The sequence below is a fragment of the Canis lupus genome, chromosome 16 (assembly GCF_011100685.1).
Source record: "Canis lupus familiaris isolate Mischka breed German Shepherd chromosome 16, alternate assembly UU_Cfam_GSD_1.0, whole genome shotgun sequence".
Taxonomy (NCBI): Eukaryota; Metazoa; Chordata; class Mammalia; order Carnivora; family Canidae; genus Canis; species Canis lupus.
In genome coordinates this window covers 56559230-56585344 of record NC_049237.1, presented here as the reverse complement: position 1 = coordinate 56585344, position 26115 = coordinate 56559230, and the positions used below count along the sequence as shown (strand labels likewise).

At 38.9% G+C, this 26115-nt stretch overlaps 1 long non-coding RNA gene across 1 annotated transcript; it reads right to left on the bottom strand.

Moving 5' to 3' along the window:
- Positions 1-5043: 5043 nt before the first annotated feature.
- LOC119869548 lies at positions 5044-24303 on the bottom strand. Its single transcript, XR_005371145.1, has 3 exons — positions 24160-24303; positions 5311-5378; positions 5044-5201 (listed from the first exon to the last, which is right to left on the bottom strand). It is a non-coding gene; the product is annotated as an uncharacterized LOC119869548 (long non-coding RNA).
- Between the last annotated feature and the right edge of the window lie 1812 nt (positions 24304-26115).

Sequence of the window (26115 nt, the reverse complement as noted above, 5' to 3'; positions counted from 1 at the left end):
ACCCACCCACCACCCTCTGTTAGACACACTCCATGGAACTGGCATACAATTGAGATGAGGACACAGATCAGAAGCCACGAACCCCAGGCCATAATCTGTGGCGGGTTTTATTAACCAACAACTTATTTGTGATATGATTTGTACTTGTTAACTGGCCAAGATGCAACACTCAATCCGGGAATTACAATTTCTGAGTGTAATGAGAACCTGATAATACGTTAACTGTAACAGAAGGGAAAAATATTATTGCAGGATCATAAAACCAACTATGGGAGTATGAACCCTCCAGAGAGGCCAAAACTTCTTGGCTACCTTCAGTGACAGAACAATTTTTTTTAGAACAAGAGGAGATCCATTTCCTCTCACTGAGGAGTCAAGAGACCAGTTTTATTTTGAACTATTTATCTCTCTCTCACACACACACACACACAATTTTCAAATTCATAGGTCATATTTCCCTGTAAACAAGCATCTAATTCACCTGTTTAGTGTATAAACTCTTCAACATTGAAGTGAGCAGTGCATATTAAACTGTACATTGTCTCAGAACCTTAATGTATACTCGACAGATTTTGAGATTTGGTAGATTTTTAGGACACTTTTTCTTCATCATTTCCCAACTCTCTCTAGCACTAAAATGAAGCTATACCAGGGAAGGACTTTATTGTGGTGATAATTATCATTCATTCGTGCATCTCTGGGACCCAGAATAAGGCCTGGCACATTGCAGGTGTGCAGCAAACTGTTGTACCTTTCAATAAAGACCTTGAGGGCATTATGCTAAGTGGATAACCCACACAAAGAAAGAAATATTGCATGTCACTTATAAGAGGAATCTTAAAAACCAAACAAACAAGCCAAATTCACACACACACACACACACACACACCCCAACAGTAAAAAAGTGGTTACCAGGGGCTGGAGGCAATTGGGAGATGTTGGTAAAACGGGACTCACTTCCAGCTATAAGGTCTGAAGGTAAAACATGGGGACTCTAAGTGAATAACACTGACACATAACTAAAACTTGCTAAGAATAGAACTTAGATCTTCTCTCTCTCTCTCTCTCACACACACACACACACACACACACACACACACACACACACACACACTTACAAATTTAGTATGAAGGCGGATGGACTGGTTCTGCTGTCATGAATGTTTGTTGCAGACCTCAGTGGAAATCACAAACATGCGCATTCAAGTGTTTGCCAGGAAATCATACATCTTTTCATTTGATCAGATAAAAATTCATCCTGCATATTTTTTTTTTTATTTTATTGGGGCTAGCATAGATATTTAAAAGGAAAATCTGTGCACTTAACTGATCTGTCACTCTTAGCAAGAGAAGAGAAACAGCCAAAAATTATTTTGACATTGATGGAATTCTTTGTTTTCCTAGGAATGATTTGGCATGTGGTTACCAAAAGGATAAGGTGATCCACTAAAAATGGTCACATCGATTCCTTAACTGTAGTTTAGCCAAATGCCAAAGGAAGAGAAAAACTATAAAGTTGATGCCATGTATTTCTGGGCAACCTTCTTTATCTTGTGTTGCCCTTAACCACAACTTATGAAGGAAAGTTAAAAATTAAAAATGGAATTTTTTCCAGTCTCCCAGACTTAAAGATACTATCATTCTTTCCAGGAGATGCCTTCCCTAATTCCTTCCATATGGTTTCTAAATTTTAATCCTGTGTTTAGCCATACGAAATTATACAATAAAGTAAATTTGATAATATTGTACCTCTATTTTCACCATATCTCTACATATGCCGTTGCTTTTTCTGAACCAAACTAAGGAAGGGTAAGCGGCCACCTGATGCCTGAGCTTTGAGTCTTTGTGCTCAAAGTTACTTAGGGTGGCTGCATTTCATTTTAAACACCCTCTGGAATAATACAGTTGAGAAAGAACTTCACACAATATTTTTTTCTTAGAATAGTCCAAGTGTTGGGCAGCCTGGGTGGCTCAGTGGTTTGGTGCCGCCTTCGGCCTGGAGCGTGATCCTGGAGACCCAGGATTGAGTCCCATGTCAGGCTCCCTGCACAGAGCCTGCTTTTCCCTCTGCCTGTGTCTCTGCCTCTGTGTCTCTCATGAATAAATAAATAAAATTTAAAAAATAGTCCAAGTATTAAACTAATGAGAATTAAATTCTCCTTCCTAAGCCTTCATAGATTTTTGCCCATGTTTTACTATATCAGGCAGTGTGAGAAAGGGGGGATTTCAAGGTGACTTTCCAGATAGCTTCAAGTACATCCCTATCTTCTGTGGAAAAAATAGTAATGAGATGACACTATTTTAGAGATTTTTTTTAGTTATGTATGTATATAAACCAAGATGGAAAGGCTTACCACACTGCCAGCACGCTGCCTGGAATTCCCACTTTCTCAAAAGTCTATATGCCTGCACTGAACACGAAGCCCTTTCCTGTTTGTCTACCTGTAAATGCCTACTCAACTTTTGCACGTTCAACTCAAGCCTTAGAAAGCTCTGTGCTGCTCCTCCCCCCATCAGCGTCCAGATAAACTTACCCACTCTGGTCTTTGTACCCACACTGTATCCCACACAGACCTCAATTAGAATGTGATAATACTCTACCAGATTCTGAGACTTTAAGGAAAAGAACCATCCTTGCATAAACAAAGTGGAGCATCATTTGAGCACATGATATACACTCAATAAGTATTTGTTGAATGAATCGATGAATCAGGAAGTCATGAAATTCAAATGAGGCACCAGTTCATCCAGTCCCCTAAAGATCTTCCTGAATCATCTGAAATTAGTTGAGATAACTTAACGAGGTGTCCTTTGAGCTTGCCAATATCTGTTGGGATATTTTGACAGAAAACAATAGAAACAAACTCCGGCTAATAGTATGAAAGCATACTAACTGGTAGGATATGTCTAAGAGAACCCAAGGAAGGCTGACAACCTAGGATTTAGTAAATGCCAAACAAAGTCAGAGAGCTCCTGGGGTGTTCACTGGATGCCACTTTTAGGACAAATAAGTTCCTACAGTTTTCTGACCTTGGCATCCCTCTCAAAATTGAAATTCCAGGAGAGCACCAGATCTTGGCCTAATTTGGGTCAGATGCCAACCCTCTACAAAGGAGTCAGTCAACTTCCTTGGCTGTGCCATCTGCATTTTTATGATGGGGGAAGGATTTGCATTGAAAGAAAAATTAGTCTGCTGTTATAAAAAGGCAGCAAAACAGATACTGGACAAGAAAAAAAAAATAGATGTCCTCTACACTAATCATCTGGGCACTGGCCCTAGCCAGCTTTGACTTGTGTCCTCTATCTTGATCTTTGTTCTGATAGAACTTTATGGCTTATTCTTTCATTCCACAAATACATATTAGGAAGCTACTGGGCCAGAAATCACTCAAGCAGTGAGGATACAGCAGTGGATAAATCTGACACTTCCCCCTGCTCTCATGTATCTTACATTTTAATCAAAGGAGACAGACAATAAACTAATATGCAACATGCCATGAGGCAATTAGTGAAATGGAGAAAAATGAATTACAGAGAAAAAGTAAATAATGCAGTTGCTGAGAATGGATGTAACTGCCACTTCATATAGGATGCTCAGAGAAGGAACGATGTCTCTGATAAGGGGACATTTGAGAAAGAACCTCCAAGAACAGATGGCAAGCCATGCTGCTATCTGGGGATAAGAGCAGGGAACATTTTTGATAGAGATGGGGATATTGTTGGAAATTTAAAGTAATAGTAAGGAGGTTAGTGTACCTGGAACGAGGTGAGGAAAAGTTGTAGAAGAACCACAGGGGTAATAGCAAGACCACATTACACACTTATAACTGAATAACTACAATTATAATAATTGTTACGACCATTAATATACTATAATTATTATGTGTATTGTATTATAATTTTATTAATGAATACTATTCTTGATGACCTTTGCAAAATACATTGATTTTATTATAAATGATATTTCTTTGAAGGTTTTTGAAATGGCTCTAATTTATATTTTAAAATGTTGTGATTTGTGCATAACAATGTAGGAAAGAACAGAAACATGGAGCCCTGTTGCTGTTACAATTCCTAGTTAGTTATAATTTTGCCTTAGAGAAGATTAAAAGAACAGATTACTGTATATATTTGCAGAGGTTGGATTAATATAATTAGTAATGAGTTGATTGTGGGCTATGAGGGAAAGTGTCTAGCTCGATCAAATGTAATGATGGAGTTTGCATTTATTAGAAAAGAGAAGATTTGTAAGGTGGAAATTTGAAGGCATAGTGTGAGCAGGAATCAGGAATGCAGCTGCAGACATGCTGATTTATAAATGCTTATTGTCAATCCAAGGAAAGATATCCAGTAGATAGTCAGATGTGGGTGTTCATTTTGGGAGAAAGATCTGACTTAAGGATGTAAATTTAGAAATTATGTAGGTAAGGATTGTTTTTAGACATATTTATTTCTGTCTATAGCTAATAATCAGTTATTTCCTTTAACCATAGGCTTTAAAACATTTATTAAAAACATAAATTTTAGAGGTTGGGAACCTTAGTAGGACCCATTAAAGGTGACTAAGAGATAGGTCCAATGTTGTCATTAAGAAAAGGACGTCCCAGAAGTCAAATAATCCAAGAAAAAATGAGAACTAATGAGAATGTACATACAGCTCAGCCACTGTGAAAACAGGCACTTTAAAAAATATTTTAGAGAAATTGCAATCCTGCAACTCTACTTCTAGGTTCTACCCAAGAAATTAAAATCTATGTTCACACAAAGACATAGACACAAAGGTTCACCACGTCATTATGAATAATAGCCCAAAGAGGGAACAATCAAAGCGCCCACCAACTAATGAGCTGATGGACACAATGCGGTCTACATGACCCTGGACTGTACCACATGGCAGTGACAAAGAAAAAAGAGAAGCAACACATGCTACAGCATGGTTGAGCCTCTAAGCTATAGTAAGTGAAAACCACTAATTGAAAGAAACAGGACAAAAAAGAGACCACATATTCTATGATTTTATTTATATGAAATGTTGGGGGGAAGAAAAGGCAAGTGCACATAGACAGTTTAATGGCTGCCAGACTCCAAGGATGGGGATGGGAATGGAGAATAAACACTAAAAGGCAGGAGAGACTCATCTATATGATGGTAACATTCTAATATTACATTGTGGTGATGGCTGCCGAGCTCAATAAGTTTACCTAAAAAAAAAAAAAAAAAAAAAGTCACTGAATTGTTCACTTAACATGGTATGCAGATAATATCTCAATAAAGGCGTTAAGAAAAAAATAATTCACCAAATCAAGTGACCTTGGGATTTTGCCACCTGAGGATACAAGTACAATTTTCAAGAGCGCTTGTGTGGTCTGGTGGGTCCACTGAAAAGATAATGGGAGGGCAGCCAATGAGACACTGAAATCATACTTCCAACTAATCCAATTACTAAAGATTGTTTCCCTATAGCTGCTTAACAAAAACTAAATAAAAATCACTTTAGCAGTATCCAGTGTCCCAAATTTTTCATGCACCATGCCCAACAATCTAAAATCACGAGGCATGCCAAGATGCAATATCAAGGAGAGATAACTTTATATTAATAATTATGTAATTAATTGATAATCATCTAATAAAAAAATTAGAAATGGACTCTGGAGTTAGGGATATTTATTTGTACTTAAAATAATGGTGACTAATATCTTCAGAAATTTAGAAAGATGAAATCTTGAATTCTAATCATTTGGAATTTTATAGACTCCAGAGAACTATGATTTATAAAAGAAGATAGTGGGAATTATAGAATTGAATAGTAAAAGAATTAATAATTCAATTATCATGTTAAAAGGTAGATTGAACACACAGAGGATTAATATCAGTCAGTAGTCAATATCTGGATCCTTCAACATGGAAGGGAAAAAAAAAGATGGAAATAAAACAGAGTCCTACTGGACATGATAAAATTCTGCAACATCTATGTATTATTGGAATCCTAATCAGAAGAGAAGAGAAACAGGACAGAAGCATTATATTAAAAGATAAGTGAAAATTTCCCCAAACTGAAGAAAAACACGGACTCCCTCAGATTTAGGAAGCAACATGATCACCAGGAAAAAAAGAAAAAAAATCTCACCAAGAAATATTATAGGTACAACTGCTGAAATCTGAAGAGAAAGTAATCTAAAGAATTCAGAAGAAAAACAGCTCATTGCCAAAAAAAAAAAAAAAAGGCAACAATTAGGCTTATAGCTGATTTCTTAACAGAAATGGTAGAAATGGAATTCAGTGAAATGACATATTCAACTTCTGGAAGAAAATAATTGCATATATATATATATATATATATATCAAGCAAACGTATTGTACAAAACAAGGGGAAAAAATTTTTAAGCATAGAATTATAGGGTCAGCACTAACAGATATCTATTAGATGAAATACTCTAATCCAGTTTCAAATGGAAACAAGATGAATGCAAAAGGAAGCAGAGAATTTTAATAATGAAGATAGACCAGTGAATAATAATGATAAAAGGAAATACATAAAGCTAAATATTGATAGTATAAAACAAAATGAAAACAATGATAATAATGAATGTTAAGTAAATGTAGAATTTAAATACATAGCAAACATGAACATAAGAAATACTTAAAGCACCTTTACTTGTCCAGGAATGGTCAGCGGTCACGTTTCTATTATGTAAGGCAAGACTGAACATTGTCATCTATGGCGTAACCACTGAAATGATAATTCTTTACTCTCCGTGTGTTCAGGCTGGCATTACAAGATAATACCACAGCCTGGGAGACTTAAACAACATAAATTTTTTTCTCACAGTTCTAGAGGCTGGAAACTCAAGATCAAGGCTTGGCTGGGCTGGTGTCTGATGAGAGCCGTCTTCCTGGTTTGCAAGCAGCTGCCTTCTTGCTGTGTCCTCAGGTGCAAACAGGGACACAGAGAAAGTCCTGGTGTCTCTCTCCTTATAAGGACACTGATTCTATCAGAGTAGGTCCCCCTTTGTGCCCTAAATGACCTTACTTACCTCCTTAAAGTCTAAATATCTCTAAATAGTCATGTTGGAGGTTAGGGCTTCAACATTTATTTTAAGCATTTATTTATTTAACATGATTCAGTTATTATGATTACTGAAGAATATTAAATGGATTAAAAATATTTTATTAATCCAAAAGAAGAGAAAGGAGAGGAAATGAAATATAGATTTGGTAAATAGAAAAATAATAGAATGGCATTAGAAATGAAATATATCACTCAAATCTAATTTCTCTAAATACTCAAAAGACAAAGATTAAAAGAATTTTAGAAATAACAAATCCCAACTATGCTGAAAAACAATTTAAAAAGGATACAGAAAATAAGATAGAAATTTAGATCATAAAATAATATTTTTAAAAATGATGGTATGGAAGATTGACTATATTGACCTCAAGAAATGAAAAACAGAACTACCCTATGATCCAGTAAGCATACTACTGGGTATTTTCCAAACAAATACAAAAACACTAATTCAAAAGGACACATGCACCCCAGTGTTTATAGCAGAATTATTTACAATAGCCAACTTAGGGAAGCAGCCCACATGCCCATTGGCTGGCGAATGGATAAAGATGTGGCATATATTATAAACAATGGAGTATTACTCAGCCATAAAAAAGAAAGAAATCTTGCCATTCACAATGACATGGGTAGAGCTAAAGAGTATAATGTCAAGTAAAATAGGTCAGAGAAAGACAAATACCATATGATTTCACTCCTATGTAGAATTTAAGAAAACCAAACAAGTAATGAGAGAAAAAAGGAAAAAAAAATACAAACCAAGAAAAATGACTCTAAACTGTAGAGAACTAACTGAGGATTTCCAGGGAGGAGGTGGGTGAGGGATGGGGGAAATAGGTGGAAAAAAAAAAAATTGGTGCTTAAGACTGAGTTGTGTCCCCCCCTCAAGTTCATGTATGGAAGACTTAATCCCCAGTGTGGTTGTATTTAGAGCAAGAAAGTAATTAAGGTTAAATGAGGCCATAGGGTGAACCCCTGATCTAATAGGATTAGGTCCTTCTAAGAAGAGGCGGAGAGATTTCTCTACCATCTGAGGACACAATGAGGAGGTAGCCAAATGCAAGCAAGAAAGGGTTCTTAACAGAAACTAAATCCTCTAGCACCTTGATCCTGAACTTTCTGGCCCCCAGGAAGTCTCCACCCGACCCCCCGTGAGAAAATAAATTTCTGTTTTTTAAACCACCCAGTCAATATTTTTTATGGTGGGCCAAGTGGACCAAGGCAAAAGATAAGCTATATTGACAGCAAACAAAGTAGATTATGGCAGAAACAATATTGGTGATAACAAATGGGGTAATTCTAAAATTATAAAAATCCGTAATTTGTTTGCATTTAGTAATGTAGATTCGACATCTAGAAGGTAAAATTTAGAATCCAAATTTTTTTGTATCTTTCACAGTAATTGGCAAAACAGGAGACAAGCTTATCAGTAAAGAAACAGAGGACTTGAAACACATAATTAATAAATCTGTCTTAAATAACATCTGTAAAACACTGCCTCTGATGGCTACAGAATATAGGTTTTGAATGCACAGAAAAACATTATCCAAAAGTGCTATTATGTAGGAACTTAATGCAAATTCAAAATGTCAAAGGACTCTCCTCACACGGGGCATGCTCTTTAATCAAGTGAAATATTAGAAAATATTAAAATATTTAAAAAGTAACTGAAAATATCCCAAGTATTTTGAAATATAGAAATACACATTAAGGGGAAATAAAATGTTGTCAAAGGGGGAACCTATATGGGAATGGAAAAATATTAAGAAATAATCATGAAAATGAGTCATGCTAGGAGATGCAGTGAAAGCTATGAATCAGAGTCAATATATGCCCGAATACCTATGGGAGAAAAAAAACTGAAGACCAATGAGAAACACCACCACAAGTAGAAGGTAGTAAATAATTAAGAGCCAAAAATGAAGTGGGCGAGAAATAGCTGAGAAAGGCTTCAGTGCCCAATGGTGGCATTTTGAAAGACTAATAAAATTGATAAAATAACGTCTTAGTAAGACTGATAAGGATGAAAAATGGAAAGTACAAAGGATTAATACCAGAAATAAAAATGCTCTAGTTTCTACCTACACAATAACCTTTTGTAAAAACATTTAGGAACAACTCTATGTTGATAAATAAAACATTTCAGGGAAATTGACAACCACTACCTTAGAAAAACACAAATAACCAAACATGCTATTTAAAAGTTTTTTAATGAGGGTGTCTGGTCCGTTGGATAAACGTCTGCCTTCGGCTCAGGTCATGATCCCAAAGTCCTGAGATGGGGCGGCTCCCTGCTTAGCGGGGAGTCCGCTTCTCCCTCTCCCTGCCACTACCCCTGCTTGTGTGCTGTCAAATTATAAAGTCTTAAGAAAATAAAAGCAATAAAAAATAAGTTTAATGAAATTTTATTAAAAAGTTATAAATTTTTCAAAAAGGAACGCTATACTAAAAAAAGGGCTTCATCTGTGAATTCTTCTAAAACTTCAAGGAAGCAATAAAGCCAAGTATTTACAGACCAAAAGAAAAAAAAAAAAAAAAAGGAGTAACTTGGACTGTTAATTTATTAGATTTATTAGAAGGTCAGAAAAGCTTATTGCTAACATCTGATGAGGACGCAACATGGGAAAATTCAAGAGCAGATTTCTCACATAAACATGAGCAAATGTCCTCTACAAAACATTAGCAATAAAATCAGGAGATACATTGAAACATAATGCATGTCTGCTGCTGGGGAGAATGGAGTGGATTACGGCAAATCCAACCTTAAGAGAAAATCATAGAAAATACACCCCTATTTAAAGGCACCAGAGAAATACTAAAAAGCGAGATCTAGAGGCCTTCAGATTCTAGCTCATGTTCCATAGTCCTGTTTTCCTGAGGTATTCGCCAGCTTCAGGTGCAAAGCAAAAGGACAAGAATCCAAAGCCACTGTTGCAGATTTGAGAAACCAGTTGAGGTTCTGACCATCTTCCAGGGCTAGAAAGATCAAAGTGAGCACGCTTCAGGGACTGGAGAAGCATCAAGCGAGGAAAGGCCCACATCTACTGATTCTGAAGCGGCGTGGGAAGAAGGCTAAAATTGTAAGCAGTTAAGCCTCTGAAAAGCAAGCAGAGTTTTTCAGCTGCCACAATTTGGAACATAAAAAAATTCGAGCTCAGGAGAAGCTCTGCAAGCACACCAGGCTCTCAGCTCCAGCGTGATCCGGGCCTGATAGGATGCAGCAGGGAGAGTCAGAGACAGGCCACCCTTACCAAAATGGTAGCCTGCCCACTAGAGTCCATTTCCTAATTTTGACCCATTCTTTCAGAGGAGAGCACAAATCCTCCAGAGATCCTCTACATTATTTACAAAACCTTTCTCACTCAATAAAAATGAATAAGCATGCCTAGAGAAAAGGGCATGAAACCAACAAAAATGATGATATAAGTAGATCCATATTTCATGCAGATATTGAACTTAAAAGGCACGATGAATATGTCAGAAGGAGTGAAAAATGAAACTTTGGAGCGTCTCACAAGACATTAAGACAGTTGCAAAAGTTGGTCCCTGGAGGAAAAAAAGAAGCCTAAGAATGGCAAACATCTAGCAGGAATGATTGCAAAGAAAAGTGGGAAACACACACACATACAACTCTGAAGAATGAAAAGAGTAGAACTCAAAGTAATAGAAACTGAAAAATAGAGTAATTATATCATAAAGAGCTTTACACTTAGAATTTTGAAAAGTTACTTGAAATAACTGGATTCTATAAAAAGTACCACTTAGAAAATAATACATTATAATAGAAAATTTGGATGGTTAAAACACTTAAAAAATACTTTGTAGTTAAAAAAATATTTTCAGAAACAAAACTCCAGGCTCAGGTATCTTTGCCAATGAATTCTTCTACTGAGGAAATAATGGCAACCCAACCAAAGTGGCTCAGTTAATTTGATGAAAAAAGTATTTCCCCCAATTTCTCACTGTGATCACTTTGATAGCTGTAGATAAAGCATTTGATAAAATTCAAAACCCAGTCTGCCTGAAAAAGTTAGCAAAGAATCATAGACCATTTAATCTGCTAAAAAAAAAAAAAAAAAAAAATCCACAGAGATCCCTAAAGAACACACCATTCTCGATGATAAATCACATCAAGTCCATGTGATTTCTGTGTCTCCAACTTTCTGTAAAACAGGGGAGCAATGCACGCAGGTTTAGGAAGATGGTCTATGGCCTCACATCTATGCATGTATTTATAAAGCCCTTAGAAGTACACAGGTCTCCATAAATGTTAGTTGTTATTATATGGGCTTAAGAAAATTGATGCTCCTTGTCAACTAATTGCATAATGAGGGTTGAGATGGAAAAGGAAAAACAAACATTAACTGCAAGGTTTCAAATCTGGGTGATCTTTAAGTTGTGAGCACAAAACTGAAGAGTTGGTAAAGTAACAAGCTAGGCCCCCATCATCTCACAGGGCGGGGGTGGGGGGTCAGCAGGGAGGGGCGGGCTCGTGCTGACAGCCACAGCAGTGGGCAGAGGCGCATCAGGTTCGTGATTAATATCCCTGGGTCACTGAGTGAGTGACCTTTGTCAAGCGTGTGCAAGACTCAAATGAAAGCCTCGGGAAGAGTTATCTAGGAATCAGCACATTTTCTTGCCGTGATAGTTTTTGAAAGGCTGGTAGGCCTGTGACTAAATTCAACAGACAGGTCTCTGCTCTCATGCTCCTCCCAAAGTAAATCCTGACCTGGGGTCAATGGGTCAATGAGGAGGCTTTTCTCCTAAGAATGAATTACTTAGGATCATCTTGGGATCTATTTAAGGTCAAGAACTGCCTTGCCACGCTCTCGGATACATCATCATACGCTCCTCTGTCCTCCGGAGATGGAGGGGAGCACACCTAGGCCGGGTGGAAGAATCCCAGTCATGTACTCACCCTAAGCAAGGCCGGTTTTTCCTCTCCTCACCTTACTGGGGATGGAGCCTTTGTCTTACACACACGGCCCCACAGGATTTGAACATGGCTTTGTAGAGCTGTTCCCTCCCTCTGTCCTGCCCTAGAAATTCACTTCACAAAGTCCTATTCAGTAGGGTTCTCAACAGTCATAAGTATGTTTTATGATGCTATCCTGGTCTTCTCTTAACAGATGATAATCTCCTTGTTTTTAAACTCTTGAAGCCATGTAAATATTATCCTAGGAAGGTCTTGAAAAAAATGGAGAAATGCATTACTTTAAAACATTGCTTAATATTCACATCACAGAATTTTGAGCACATTGTCTGAGTAATGACTCCTCCTCCCTCCTAATATGCTGACAAAAGCAGCCACAAGATGGACAGTAAATTCTATTTTCCTGAAAACATTTAGCTGGTAGAGTTGGCCAGGAGGATACGAAGTAATAAAAAACTTAGAAATACACTGCTTTTCGAAGATGGATTATCATAAACCAGTGTACAGTAAAATTTACTTAGTGGCAAAAGAAAAAGCAGAAGGAAGGTGTTTCAGGTAAAATTTAGCTCAATGGTGATGGTTGTCCTAGAAAAATAGGACCTTCCTATTTCATAATTCTGGAACTAAAGTTAAAAATAGGAGGAGGTACAAGGGAGCGACAATTTCAAATGATTACTCTAGTTCTAAACTTCTTTCAATCCGGAGACCCACGATTTTACACGGGGAGCACAAGCTCCAGCTGGCTCACGGCTCTCTCATGCCATTCCCTTAGCCTGATCCAGTTCCCTCCGCAGGAGTTCTCCAGGGGTCCCTTGCAATGCTGTGAGGTTGTGTGAAGCGAGTTGCAGAGGCCCCCCGTGCTCCAGAGCATCCTTTCGGGAACACCCACCTAGTGGAAGACAGACACCGAGGTTCCATCTGGAGCGAAGAGCAAGCACGGCTACTGCCCGGGATAAGAGATTTGGCTCCCTGAGCTCAGTGTCCCCTCCTGTAACACAGCCCGGTGTGCCATCTGGCCCGTGTGTCACCTGGAGGGAAGGAGGGCTTGGAGAACTGGCGCAGACCCGATGATCCCCTGTCTCCTGCTGAGAACATGAGCCTCTCCCTCACTGCTGACCCAGGAGTCTCCTGTCTCCCATTCATGTGGGGGGTTAGTTGCTTAGTTTACAGCTTCCTCCTAGTCCCTCACAGACCACAGCTTCAAAATCACCCAAGATTTGAAACCTCGGAGTTAGTGATTGCTTTTCCACCTCAACCCTCCTATGCGATGAATTGACAAGTAGCATCAATTTTTAAAATTCTAATAGTTAACATTTAGGGAGATCTTTCTACATATAAGTCCTTTACAAATACACGCATGTGCGTATATAATCTTCATCAACCTGTGTGCATGGTTATCCTTGTTTTACAGAAACCCAGAGGCAGAGCAAGAATGTGTAACCTTTAACAAGCCATCAAACTCACAATTGGTGGACCTGAGAGCCCAGCATGTCCCTCTGTCCTCTCCACCTGAGCTCTCAACCCCTCTGCTGTGTGTCTCTTTAATTTCCTCCTCCACCGTCCCCCCCCCCCCCCTTTCTTCTGTGCCATAGTTTCTAAGCTCCTAGGAGACCAACCACCTCAGACCAACAACATCTGAAGTTATGGTCTAACTTCATAGTCCAATTGTAAAGTAGCCACACAACTTAATTCCAGTAGACTGAGCTAATCTGTCTAGACAGTCCAAGAAAAAGGAACAGGGAGGTGAGGATAAGAAGGGATGTGTTCTACTTTGCAGTATCCAGGAAGGATTTCTAGAGGATAAAACATCAATCTGAGTGAATTTGTGTCATTAAAAATTCATGGCCCCAAATAGCTGAGCTCTCCGTCCCACTGAGAAAGTCTTCTGTCTACCACAGAGCCGCTCTTCACCCCACCTGCTCAGAGGTGCTTCCAGTCCTCACCACTCACTCCCAGACCTCACTGACCATTACCTTTGTTAGGTAAACACATCAATGACTTCATGAAGATCACAGGTTATCACACCAAAAGGAAGAGGGGGAAGAAGAGGAGGAAGAAAAGGAAGAAGCAGCAGCAGCTAAAAATATAGATGCTTAAAGAAGTCTGAAAAGGCTACATACTGTGATTCCAACGCTATGCCATTTTGGAAAAGGCAAAACTATGGAGACAGTAAAGAGAGCAGTGGTTGCTGGGGAGGGATTGTGGGGGATGAATAAGTAGAGCACAGAGAACGTTTAGGGCCGTGAAGCTATTCGGTATGATGCTTTGATGAGGGAGACTTGTCATCATACATTTGTCCAAACCCATAGAATGCACAACACCAAGAGTGAGCCCTAACATGAACTGTGGACTCTGGGTGATGATGAGGTGTCGGTGTGGGGTCAACCAGTCGTAACAAACGTACCACTATACTGAAGGATGTTGAATAGTTGGGGGGGGGGGGGAGGCGGGAGGAGTACTGTGCATGTGTGTGGGGCAGAGGTATAGGGGAATCTCTACTTCCTGTCAGTCTTGTTGTGAACTTAAAAGTGCTAAAAAAAAAAAAAAAAAAAAAAAAAAAAAAAAAAAAAGATTAAAAATACATACATTTTTTTAAAAAGCTTTGTGATCCCTCCACAAACATCCATGGTTGCCCAGGACTCCCCATAGGTTCCCTCCATTCCTTCTCTTCATCTATTTTAGTTCCCTCTCCTCACCATCATTGCACTCGTACTTGATTCCATTGTTTACCAATATTTCATCAATTAATTCCCCTCGATTTCTTATCTTTAAATGTTCCTTTCCCATTTGTTCTTTCCCCTTCCGTATAAAATTTGTTTACTATTTTTAAAGACCTACTATGAGCTCCAACAGTCAAGCTTCTAGAAAGAAGCATCTCTCCACTGTGTTCACACTGTAACCCCCAATTCTTCCCTGTAGCCCATCACTTGCCATGCTACCTCTCTGAAGTCATTCTATGAAATTCCTCATTTTGGTATGAATCAATGTTGATTAATCACTATCAATATTCTTGCTCCTTTTAGTGCTGAAAGCCAAGCCCCCCCACCCAAGAAACTTTAAAAAAAAATTTCTGATCTAAATTCACTTAGCCAACATACAGTACATAGTTTCAGATGTAGTGTTCAACAATTTATACATTGCATATAACACTCAGTGCTCATCACACATCATGTGCCCTCCTTAATGCTCATCACCCAATCACCCCATCCTCTCATCCCCTTCCCCTCTAGGAACCCCTGGTTTCTCTTGGTTTGGTTTCCACTGCACATTCACTTGTAATGTTCCTCCTAAATTTGTGGTAATTCCTTCTCATTCACCTTCAATGTCCGCTTGCCTTCTGTTTGCTTCTCAAATAATGAAGTTAACCCAGGTTATTTTCATGTTTTCTCTTCTTTCTCAAGGATCTCCTCCCAGGCAATCTCAACCCAGACCCATTTTCTAGTACCTACATATCAGGGACTGAATTTGATTATGGCTTCCCAGAATCCCGAGTTAAGCATGATTCTAAGATTGACCATGAATTTGGTTGACTAATAAAGTCTTCCATGGACAAAGAAGATGCAAAGGTTGTGTAGGGCCACATTTGCTATTCCATACATATATGCTGATGGTTGCTTTTTTTCCTCCCATTCAGGTACATATATCCATCTGTGACTTGGACAATGTTATGTAGACCTACCAAAAAGGACCATAAAAAAAAAAAAAAGATTTTGAGAGCATCAAATATCAAGTACAAAAATGTAGTAGAAAATATTTTGGGATCCCTGGGTGGCGCAGCGGTTTAGCGCCTGCCTTTGGCCCAGGGCGCGATCCTGGAGACCCGGGATCGAATCCCACATCGGGCTCCCGGTGCATGGAGTCTGCTTCTCCCTCTGCCTGTGTCTCTGCCTCTGTCTCTCTGTGTGACTATCATAAATAAATAAAAATTAAAAAAATAAAAAATAAAAAATAAATATTTTGTTTGCATGATTGACATAGGCTATAAGATACAAAACCTGAATTTATCAGTTTATACCAAACCTCTCCTTCCTCATATCTTCCTTATTCAGAATTGTGCCATTCAAATTAATGGCAACTACATACACAGCTGCGTATGTTGGGCTCTTCAAACTCCAGGGGCAAAAAAAAAAAAAAAAAAAAAACCTCCAGGGGCTACCATTCACATAACAGATTTGTGACCACCGCTCCCCCAGATTGTGTGTGCACTAAATCCGTGATCTCCCTAACAATCCAAGCCAATAATTTAGGTTCCAACATGTCCTTACTCCAGGGGATCAATACATCCTCCCACTCCAACCCCCTACCAACTGTCTTATCTTCACGCCCACTCCCACTGCTTTGGTCAAGCTGTTGGTCTCTCTTGTAAGCCATTGCCAGAACCTGTCTCTATTCATGCTCCCTCCTAACCATACACTACACTAGGCAGAGTCAAGTGTTTGAAACACATGCTGGTTGTGACATCTCTTACTAATAAGACTTCAAAGCCTCACCATTAACCTGCAACATGAAACCCAAAACTCCCCAGCTGGACCCTCTGTCTTCCCACATCACAGCCTGCCTCCCACTCCATACAAACCCAAGGCCAATCCTTGACAGCAGCATCCCTGCCTCACATGTCATACCCGCTGCTCCAATCCTGAAAAAAAGCATAGGATTTCTCACACATGCCATGGTGCTTGTTCACTTCATGCCTTCCCACATCTTACTTTTTCTCTCCATTCTCCCAGTCTCATCACCCACAAAAGTATGTTTGTCCATTGCTCTGTTGTCAAAGTTTCCATTACTTCTTCATCTGTTTTGTTGCTCTTTTCATACCCTATTAATGTCTGAGCAAATTGTTTAATATCTATGTCCACATCTCTCTTCCCTGCCAGACTATTAGTTTCCTGAGACTGAGGAAAGGGAACCATCCATAAGTATAGCCTATGCAGCTAAACTAGAGGGGCTCAATTTCTCTAGTTTTCAAGTAAACCCATGAAATTAGTATTAGCAAAGAAAAAGTAAACTATATATATATTTATATATTTAAATCACAGATACAAGACAGAAATATACTTCAAGAATATCTAAATTTTAAAGAAAATGAGTATAGGTGGAGATAAGTCTTGATGAATACAATTTTATCTCTTTATTGGCCACTCATGACATCTTGCTTTCATTCCAAGTTCAATCCTTTTTTCTAATTTCAAAACGCGTTTTGGAAAAATCTCATTGCTAAGAAAATATTTAAATGCAATATTTTATAAGCTGTATTTTGAATGGATGATTTTTAAATAACTCCTAGGGTTGCTATATTTAGCAAATAAAAATATAGGATGAACAGTTTAATTTTAATTTCAGATAAACCATGAACACTTTTTAGTCTAAGCATGCTTCACACAATACTCAGAGCATACCTACAATAAAAATTTCATTGTTTACATACATTCAAATGTAAATGGTGGTTCTCTATTTTATCTGGCAACACTACTATAATATAAAGTTATAGCAAGTTAAAAAGTCAAAACTCCTAATACTATGTCAGCCCGTCTTTAAAGATAGATAAAAATGTAGACGGAGATACAGATACAAATTCTACAAAAATTCTTCATCCCTTATGCCATAAAATTATAATATTCCCAGACATCTTTTCTTCTCCATAAATAAAAAAGAATAATGATCCCGAAATATTATTCAGTCTAAGCCAGGACCATAGTTTCTTGACTTGCAGATAGTCTGTATTCTGGGAAGCTGTGACCCAGTATTCTAATTATTTATCATAAAGGTCATTCCACTGTGTTAACATTCACACTGAAGCGTGACCCTGAATAATTGCAGGGCAATTTCTTCCAAATAAATTCTCATTCTGTACATCCTAAATTCACGTAGCTCTTTTTGAACTAATTAGTCTAATGAGCTATTCAATAAAAGGATCCAAGTATTTTCATAACCACATTCTAATTTAATGATGGAAAAGATGATGCTTCACTTAATCCCCTAATCACAAGGAAAATGACACAAACAGGTTATCCTCTATCATTCCCTATAGACACACAGGAGCTCAGTAGACCCTTAAATGCCCAGAACTAGATTGAGTCTCTTCTATTGGTAGTTGTAAACACATGTTTGAAGCCAAAAGGTAAATCACTAAGAACAGTAAGAGATCTTGTAAGAATTGATCCACTCTTTATAGGTGAAGTACCAGACATGGATAAAATTTACATGACACAAATATAAAACAAGAGACATATTTCTAATAAAAGATTTTAAAACAAAAAGGGAGGAAAACCTAGCTCAGGGGACACGTGGGTGGCTCAGTGGTTGAGCATCTGCCTTTGGCTCAGGGTGTGATCCTGGGATCTGGGACCGAGTCCAGCATCGGGCTCCCCCACAGGGAGTCTGCTTCTCTCTCTGCCTGGGTCTCTGCCTCTCTCTCTCTCTCTCTCTCTCTCTCTCTCTCTCTCATAAAAAAAAAAAAAAAAAAAAAAAAAAAGAACATAACTCAGTAAAGGGGAGGCAAAACAGCTTTACTGCAGAAAGCAGATTGATATTTTAGAAGGGCCTGCTTTCTAATTCCAAGAGAAAGTAAGATTTTTTGTGGAGAATGACGTATGAAATATTAGATTGTTAGACCAAAGACTCAAAGAAATATGGCCAAGGGACAGACAAAAATTAAAGGTTAGTCAGATAGAATAAAAAATGGTTTGTACTTAATAGAAGAAAAAGTTTGATTCTAGAAATTGAGTGAGCATTAGAATAGTAATGAACAGAAGCAACACTGCAGAAAACTGAATTAGGATAGTAGATGACAAGCTGGAAAAAACTGCCTGGTTTTCAAGAATGAAAAAAAGTTAAGCATCATCTGAGAGAAGCTATGAATAAAACCACATGACAATGCTTCTAATTTGTGTTCCTTGAAAAACACACAGTAGCACCAAATGCATAGTCACCTATTCTGGAAAGGAGTAAAATTATTTTGCAGAAGCGGTAAAATGATTTGTAAAGAAGAATTAAACATCTATATTTCATCAGATGAAAATTTAACTCTTAAAGGCAAAGGAAAGAATCTTATAGTTGTGAAATCAAAAACTTAGATTAATGAGTCAGGACGAAAACTTAGATCGAGCTAAAATTTCTTCTCTCCCACATCAGATAACCTTCCAGAATCATAAATAGAAAAGTTTATGATTCACAGTTCTACATTCAGCAATTCATTCAACAAAAATTTATTAAGGACCAATTTTGGGGATGTCTGAGCATCACCCCTTGGCTCAGGGCATGACCCCAGATCCTGGGTCTGGGGATCCAGCCCCACATGGGGCTCCCTGCAAGGAGTCTGCTTCTCCCTCTGCCTGTGTCTTTGCCTCTCTCTCTCTCTCATGAATAAATAAAGTCTCAAAAAAAAAAAAAAAAAAAAAAAAAAAGACCAATTTTGTACCAAACACAGGGCTAGGGGTGGCTAGAGCCAGTAATGGCAATCATGTTTAGAGGCAAGGCAGCGGCTTAGAAAGTAAATTCTTCACATTCCTTTGCAAGTAGCATTCAGAAGCACTGTAAGCTACCAGGCTACCCCGCACTAAATCACACCAAGGAATCCCAAAGAAGAGAATGTGCAAAAGTGTTGTAACTTGTTTAAAAGAAATAAGGGTAACAATTGCCTTGTATTTCAAGAGGATGTCCATAGAGTTTATTTCTGACACTGACATTTAGAAAATACAGTTTCAAAAATGTTTTTTAAATTGGTAAGAATACCTGACGTTCATATAAAAGATAGTATATTAGTCTGCTCAGGTTGCTATAACAAAACATCACAGACTGGCTTCAACAACAGAAATCTATCTCCTCGTAGCTCTGAAGACTAGAAAAATCCAACATCAAGTTTCCACCAACTCAGTTTCTGGTGAGGACACCCCACTTGGTTTACAGATGGCTGCCTTCCCTCTATGTCCTCACATAGCCTCTCAGCATGAACTCAGAGAAAAAGCAGGAGTTCCCTGGTGTGTCTCCTTATAAGGACGCTAATCCCTTCAGATCAGGGCCCCAACCTTATAACTCCATTTAACTTTAATTATTTCCTTACTCCAAATACACACTGCGGGGGGCGGGGGGGGTGGAGAGGAGAGGTTAAGTCCTCAATATGAAAATTTGAGGGAGAGATGGAGACACAAAATTCAGCCCATTACAAACAGAATATATAGTCTTTATATTATAGAGGAAATGCATAGTGATGTGATAGGATAAAAGGAACTAAGGAGAGAGTATCAAGGCACAGAAATGATTGCAGAAGTAAAATAGATTGTCAGGTCAAGACTATGGACAAAAATGGGAAAAACTTCTTTCAAGAGGAAGACTCTCAGACTGAATTATTCACTTTCCAAAATAAGTGAATACCACCACCAAAGCAAAACAACTTACAAAAACATCCATAATTTAGGTGAAGCCATGATAATCTCGAGAAGGATTATTGTATTAATAAGGAAACAGAATTCAATGTAAAAATAAAGAAGACAGATTTCATAAAGTGGGCATAATCCACCATGAAGACAGAATAAGAATATGTATCTTCCAAGAATAAATACCATAGAAATAGAGAACACAAATATTGGATTTTTCACAAAGGGAAAAATTGATTAGTGTAAAGGAAAACATCATGCATCCTTTCACTTTATTGCATTTTGAGCAAACGAAATACAGAAAATCCGTACTGAACGCATTTGCATTATATCAGATTATCTGCCACACAAATAGAATGATTATTTACTTGCAGCATTCAAGAAAGACAGATGGAAATATATCTGAACTAATAAGAGAGCTCAGTGGGATATACAGGTTGCAAACAGTTTTTTAAAGAAGTCAATAGCTTTCTTTTATGCCAGATAGAATAATCAGGAAAACACATTGAAAAACATCCTGTTCACAAAAAAATAACTGACAAATATTGCCAAGAAAAATCAGCTTTAAGATATGTGCCTGACTGTATCAAGAAAACACAGAACCATAGACAAGGTCCTAGAAGATGGTTTAAATAAATGAAGAATCCCTACATGGCGAGAAATCAATAGGATAAATCCGTCAATCCTTTCCAAATTAATTCATAAATTTTAAGTTCTTGCTCTTACAGAATTGTACTAGTTTGATAAGGCTGTCAAGACAAAATACCATAGATTGAGTGGCTTACACAGCAGAAATACATTTTCTCACACTTTTAGAGGATGGACATCCAAAAATCAAGGTGTTGGCAGGTATGGTTGCTCCTGAGGTTGTCTCCTTGGCTGCCTTCCCACTGTGTCCTCACATGGTCCTTTCTCTGAGCCCACCTGTGTCCTAATCTCTTCTCAGGAAGACACCAGCCAGACTGGATTCAGCTCACCTTAGGACCTCACTTAGCCTTATCTACCTCCGGGAAGGTCCTGTCTCCAAATACAGTCACACGGTGAGTTACTGCGGAGCTGGGACTTCAGTGCATGACTCTGGGGGGAATATTTTTGACCCGTAACAAGAACTTAGCAGGGACTTCATGAATCACCAGGCCCATTTTCTCTGCCTGCTTCCTTTGCCACTCGTGTGCCTACGTAGCCAGATTCCACTCGGATAGATTAGGGGTTGAAGTGATGTGCCGCATTTCCTAATGGCCCCAGCTCTCTGTCCCCAAGCTACTGTGATGTTGGAGGACTTCTGTTTGCATGACAGCATCACAGAACAAAAGGTGCCAGGAGCTCTGACTTCTAGGGGTGGCTCCCTGCCCCAACCTGTCCGCATCAGGCTGCACAGAAACTAGAAACAAACCAGCCCTTGAGTTAGGTCAGTGAAGTTTCCTTTTGCACAGCAGCAAACATGAATAAGACTACTGGGGAACAGATTACACAGAGCACCGCGTATTCTGGAACACTGTCCTCATTCGAGAGCTTTGAAACACTAGTATTCTTAGTCTTAGCTGCCATTAAGCATTTAAATATTGTCCTGAAGAGGGGGGTTAGTCTAACGGTAGTTAAAATATTAAACCCTATAAACTCGTTACTCACAAAAAGCTTATGCTGTAGACTAAATTCATTTGTTAAAATCTAATTCCCCATGTGAATTTAATCGAGAATTGGGGACTTTGGTAGAGGATTAGATCATTGGGTGCAGCCCGCATGAATGGGGTTAGTGCCCTTACAGAAGGGACCCCGGAGAGCCCCCTCACCCCTTCTCCCACATGAGGGCACGGAGAGAAGATGGCCTTTGTGAAAGTTCCTGCCAGACAGAACCTGGCGGGCCCGGGTCTTAGACTTCCCAGCCTCCAGAACTGTGGAGAATAAACGTCTATTGTGTAAGCCACCCAGTCTATGGTGCTTTTGTCACAGCAGCTTGAGCAGACTAATACAACCAACATATGATCATGTTACATATGATCAACATTATCACTGAAAACAACAGCTCCTGGGCAGGCCTTTGGGCAGGATTGTTCTAGAGAATCCTCAGGGAGGACATGAAAGAACATGGTCTCTCCTACCTGTACAGAGAAGCCTTTAAATACAGTCCCAGTATAAAGCGATAGCAGGGGAATCCCTGGGTGGCTCAGCGGTTGAGCGTCTGCCTTCGGCTGAGGTCATGACTCCAGGGTCCTAGGATCGAGTCCCACATCCGGCTCCTTGCAAGGGGCCTGCTTCTCCCTCTGCCTGTGTCTCTGCCTCTCTCTCTCTCTCTCTCTCTCTCTCTCTCTCTCTCTCTCTCTCATTAATAAATAAATATCTTTAAAAAAATAAAATAAAGTGATAGCAAAATAAATTAGTGCCTGAGGTGCAGCCACAGCTGCATGTCCTCAGACATAACCAGTCTATCGATGAGGAAATCCTGACTGGATACAAACAACCCCACCTTACAAATCTCCAGGCCGCTGCACTTACAGGAGCTCAGTGGGGTTACGATGGACATATGGTGGAGCCCATGATTCTGTCAACTTCTGCTTTAATTCAATCTAAAATTATCCTCCAACTGAAAAGCTAGGGACTTGGAAACTTTCTCCGTGCTTTTAAAGGTAGACAATCAAGGACACAGAAACCTCTGAGCAGACATGTAGACTCCTAGCCAAGCTGCAGCACCGCGTGCCTGGAAGAGAAGTGCTTTCCAAAAGAATAATTGCGAGAAAGTTTACAGTGCTTATTGATGAAAACCGCCTCTAATTAGTATTGATGAAGGTTAAAATTTAGCCCTTGAACACATGCACAGGCAAAAACTGGAAAATTTTTGGAAGAAGTCATCAGAAAACCCTTACAAAAAGCAAGAACCCTTCCAAAACAGACTGGCATAAGGCAAGAACAGTGTGATAGACAAAAAAATAAAATAAAATAAATTAAATTAAAAAAGGAGGGGCCCCCAAAAATATGCATTAAAAAAAGTTTTCTTAGCACAGTTTTTTTTTTTTGCAATTGCTTTAATAATTTTTAATAGAAATTATGTACTGTGCACATGCATACACAAGATGACCATAGTCAGAACAGCATGTTTTCATACCCTTGGTACAACTTTATCCTGTTTCTTTTCCAAACATGTCACACCTGGAGGTTTTAGCTAGTACAGCCTTGGCCACTTGTGTAGCTCTAACATCACACATACCTGAAATCTTATCAGAAAATATTTACTAAATGTCATTCCACCACTTATTATTCCAAGAATAAGAGTATTGTGCTCCTGAAATTATCATACAGATGTAAGTTGCAGATTACTTTGACAATGCTTTGGCACTGGCAGGGAGAAGGCGTAGGCCTTTGTTTTCCTTCATAAAACCATCTAAGGTGGAAACACGCCTGAAATTAATATTAGGAACAGCCAATGGACTCAAATCATTCATACTAACCAAAGTATTAGCACTCAAATTTGTTTCTGGTAAGACATAACATCCTATTTTATGCCATCTCCATCAGTCTTATATATAAATATATATATAAATATATATATACATAAATATACATAAATATAGAAATTAGAAATATACATAGAAATACATAGAAATACATAGAAATACATAGAAATACATAGAAATACATAGAAATACATAGAAATACATAGAAATACATAGAAATACATAGAAATACATAGAAATACATAGAAATACATAGAAATACATAGAAATACAGTATATATAAATATATATATAATATATATATAAATATAGTAGCAAAGTCAAGATAAAACCCTGCACCACTGGGGCCATCCAGGCCTGGTACGGCTGGTGGACAGGTGGGCAGAGATCTCATGCCAGGTGTAGAGATAGTGGCTTGATGCTGAAGACCACTCATTGCCAGAGTGGAGGGGTTTGTTCAGTAGAATGGGCTGTCACTCTGTACTGGAGACCTAATGCAGAAAAATCTGAAACAAAGAGCAATTAGGAAAATAATCAAAACAGCTGCCTTCTCTCTACCCTTAGAAAGGAGTTAGAAGTGTAACCACAGTGGTACGTTGAAAGCTAAGTAGTGGGATGGGATTAGAGTGGAGGGAGCTGGTTATCCCTGCAGGGACTGTGGGGACATGTGACAGAAGAGGTATCCTGAGCAATGAGTGGGATCGGATTACACTTGTGACAGAAAAACAGCACAAGTCTGTATTAAAGAGTCAACAGCGCCAGCAGATCCCGATATGGAGATCCAGAGCTGAGAGGGAGGAAGCCACGGTGTTCCACAAGGTCTTCAAGTATCAAGAGGACAGCTTCTGTAAGCTTCCGCAAGCTCATGGGAAGTACCAAGCTGGGCAAACTCAGAACTGATTGGAAGCCAGGTGGCATTCACTGGGGACAGAGATGGAGACCAGTGGGATCTCTCTCATTGTTTTAGGAAACTAATTTCATTACCTATCTATTGTTGACAAGAAAACACGAATTTCACTTCAAGAAAATAAATGACTGAACTAGGTCTTTGGTGCACGGATGTTTGTTCTTTATGAGGATCTCAATGAGTGGATGTGCCTCTGGTGGAGGGCAGAGTGCCAACACCAGGGCACGTACTCCCTCCTCCACATTGGTCCTCCCCACCCAGCCAGCGAGCTTAACATCCACATGCAAGGAAGCCTGCCTAAGGAAGAAGAGAAGGAATCATGAGTTGCATGTACTTCCATTGTTAGCATGGTACAAAAATGGACTCAATAGTCCTTTTGAACCCTTGGGAATAATCATTCAGGACTGAAGACTGGCATAGCCAAGGACAATTACATGTTAAGGCATAGGATGAAAGTGTGTGGACAAAAATAATTTAAAAGCAAGCTGTATACTTTAGAAGTATAAAAATTATAGAAAGGATAATTATGTTTAAAGAAAAATCCATAGAAACAGGGAAGTTAAGGGCTGTTAGACAAGATAGTCATGAGGAGGAACTACACTGTATTAGTAAGCTTTCCTGCAAAGAGGAACCTTTGAAACCCCTATCCCTAACCCAAGAGTGCCCCTCTCATGACCGGAGGTAACACAGCTGCACACTGGAATGCCTCAGGAATGTTGATCAGACATGGCGCATCCTGTGACCACTCCTACTCTGTTGCTCCAGGCAAGTCACCATAGGCAATTCCAAATACTACAGGAGGTCCAACACAAGTAAAAATTCTTTTTTTTTTTTTTTTTTTTTTAAATTTTTATTTATTTATGATAGTCACACAGAGAGAGAGAGAGGCAGAGACATAGGCAGAGGGAGAAGCAGGCTCCATGCACTGGGAGCCTGACGTGGGATTTGATCCCGGGTCTCCAGGATCGCGCCCTGGGCCAAAGGCAGGCGCCAAACCGCTGCGCCACCCAGGGATCCCCCCACAAGTAAAAATTCTATGTCCCTTCAAGGGAAAGGGGACAAGAGATAAAATGAAAATTCTGCAAAATCTGAGGAACATAGATAATAAAAAGTATTCCTTCCTGGACAATAAAATAGTGTCTAATATAAACAATGTAGCACTAAACAGATCAACGAAACAAGATGGAAAATCCAAAATTAGATGCACACAGAGAATTTTAGTAAGTAGTAATGATGTTTCTCATCAGCCCAGGAAGAGGTCAATAATGATATGAAGACAAGACAGACCTTTGTGGGAAAATGTACATCTCCTATTGACATCCTAGAAATAGCTGGTGGGACGGATTTTTAAACTTAGGAAGGGAGACTAGTAGTCTGAAAGGGGGGAA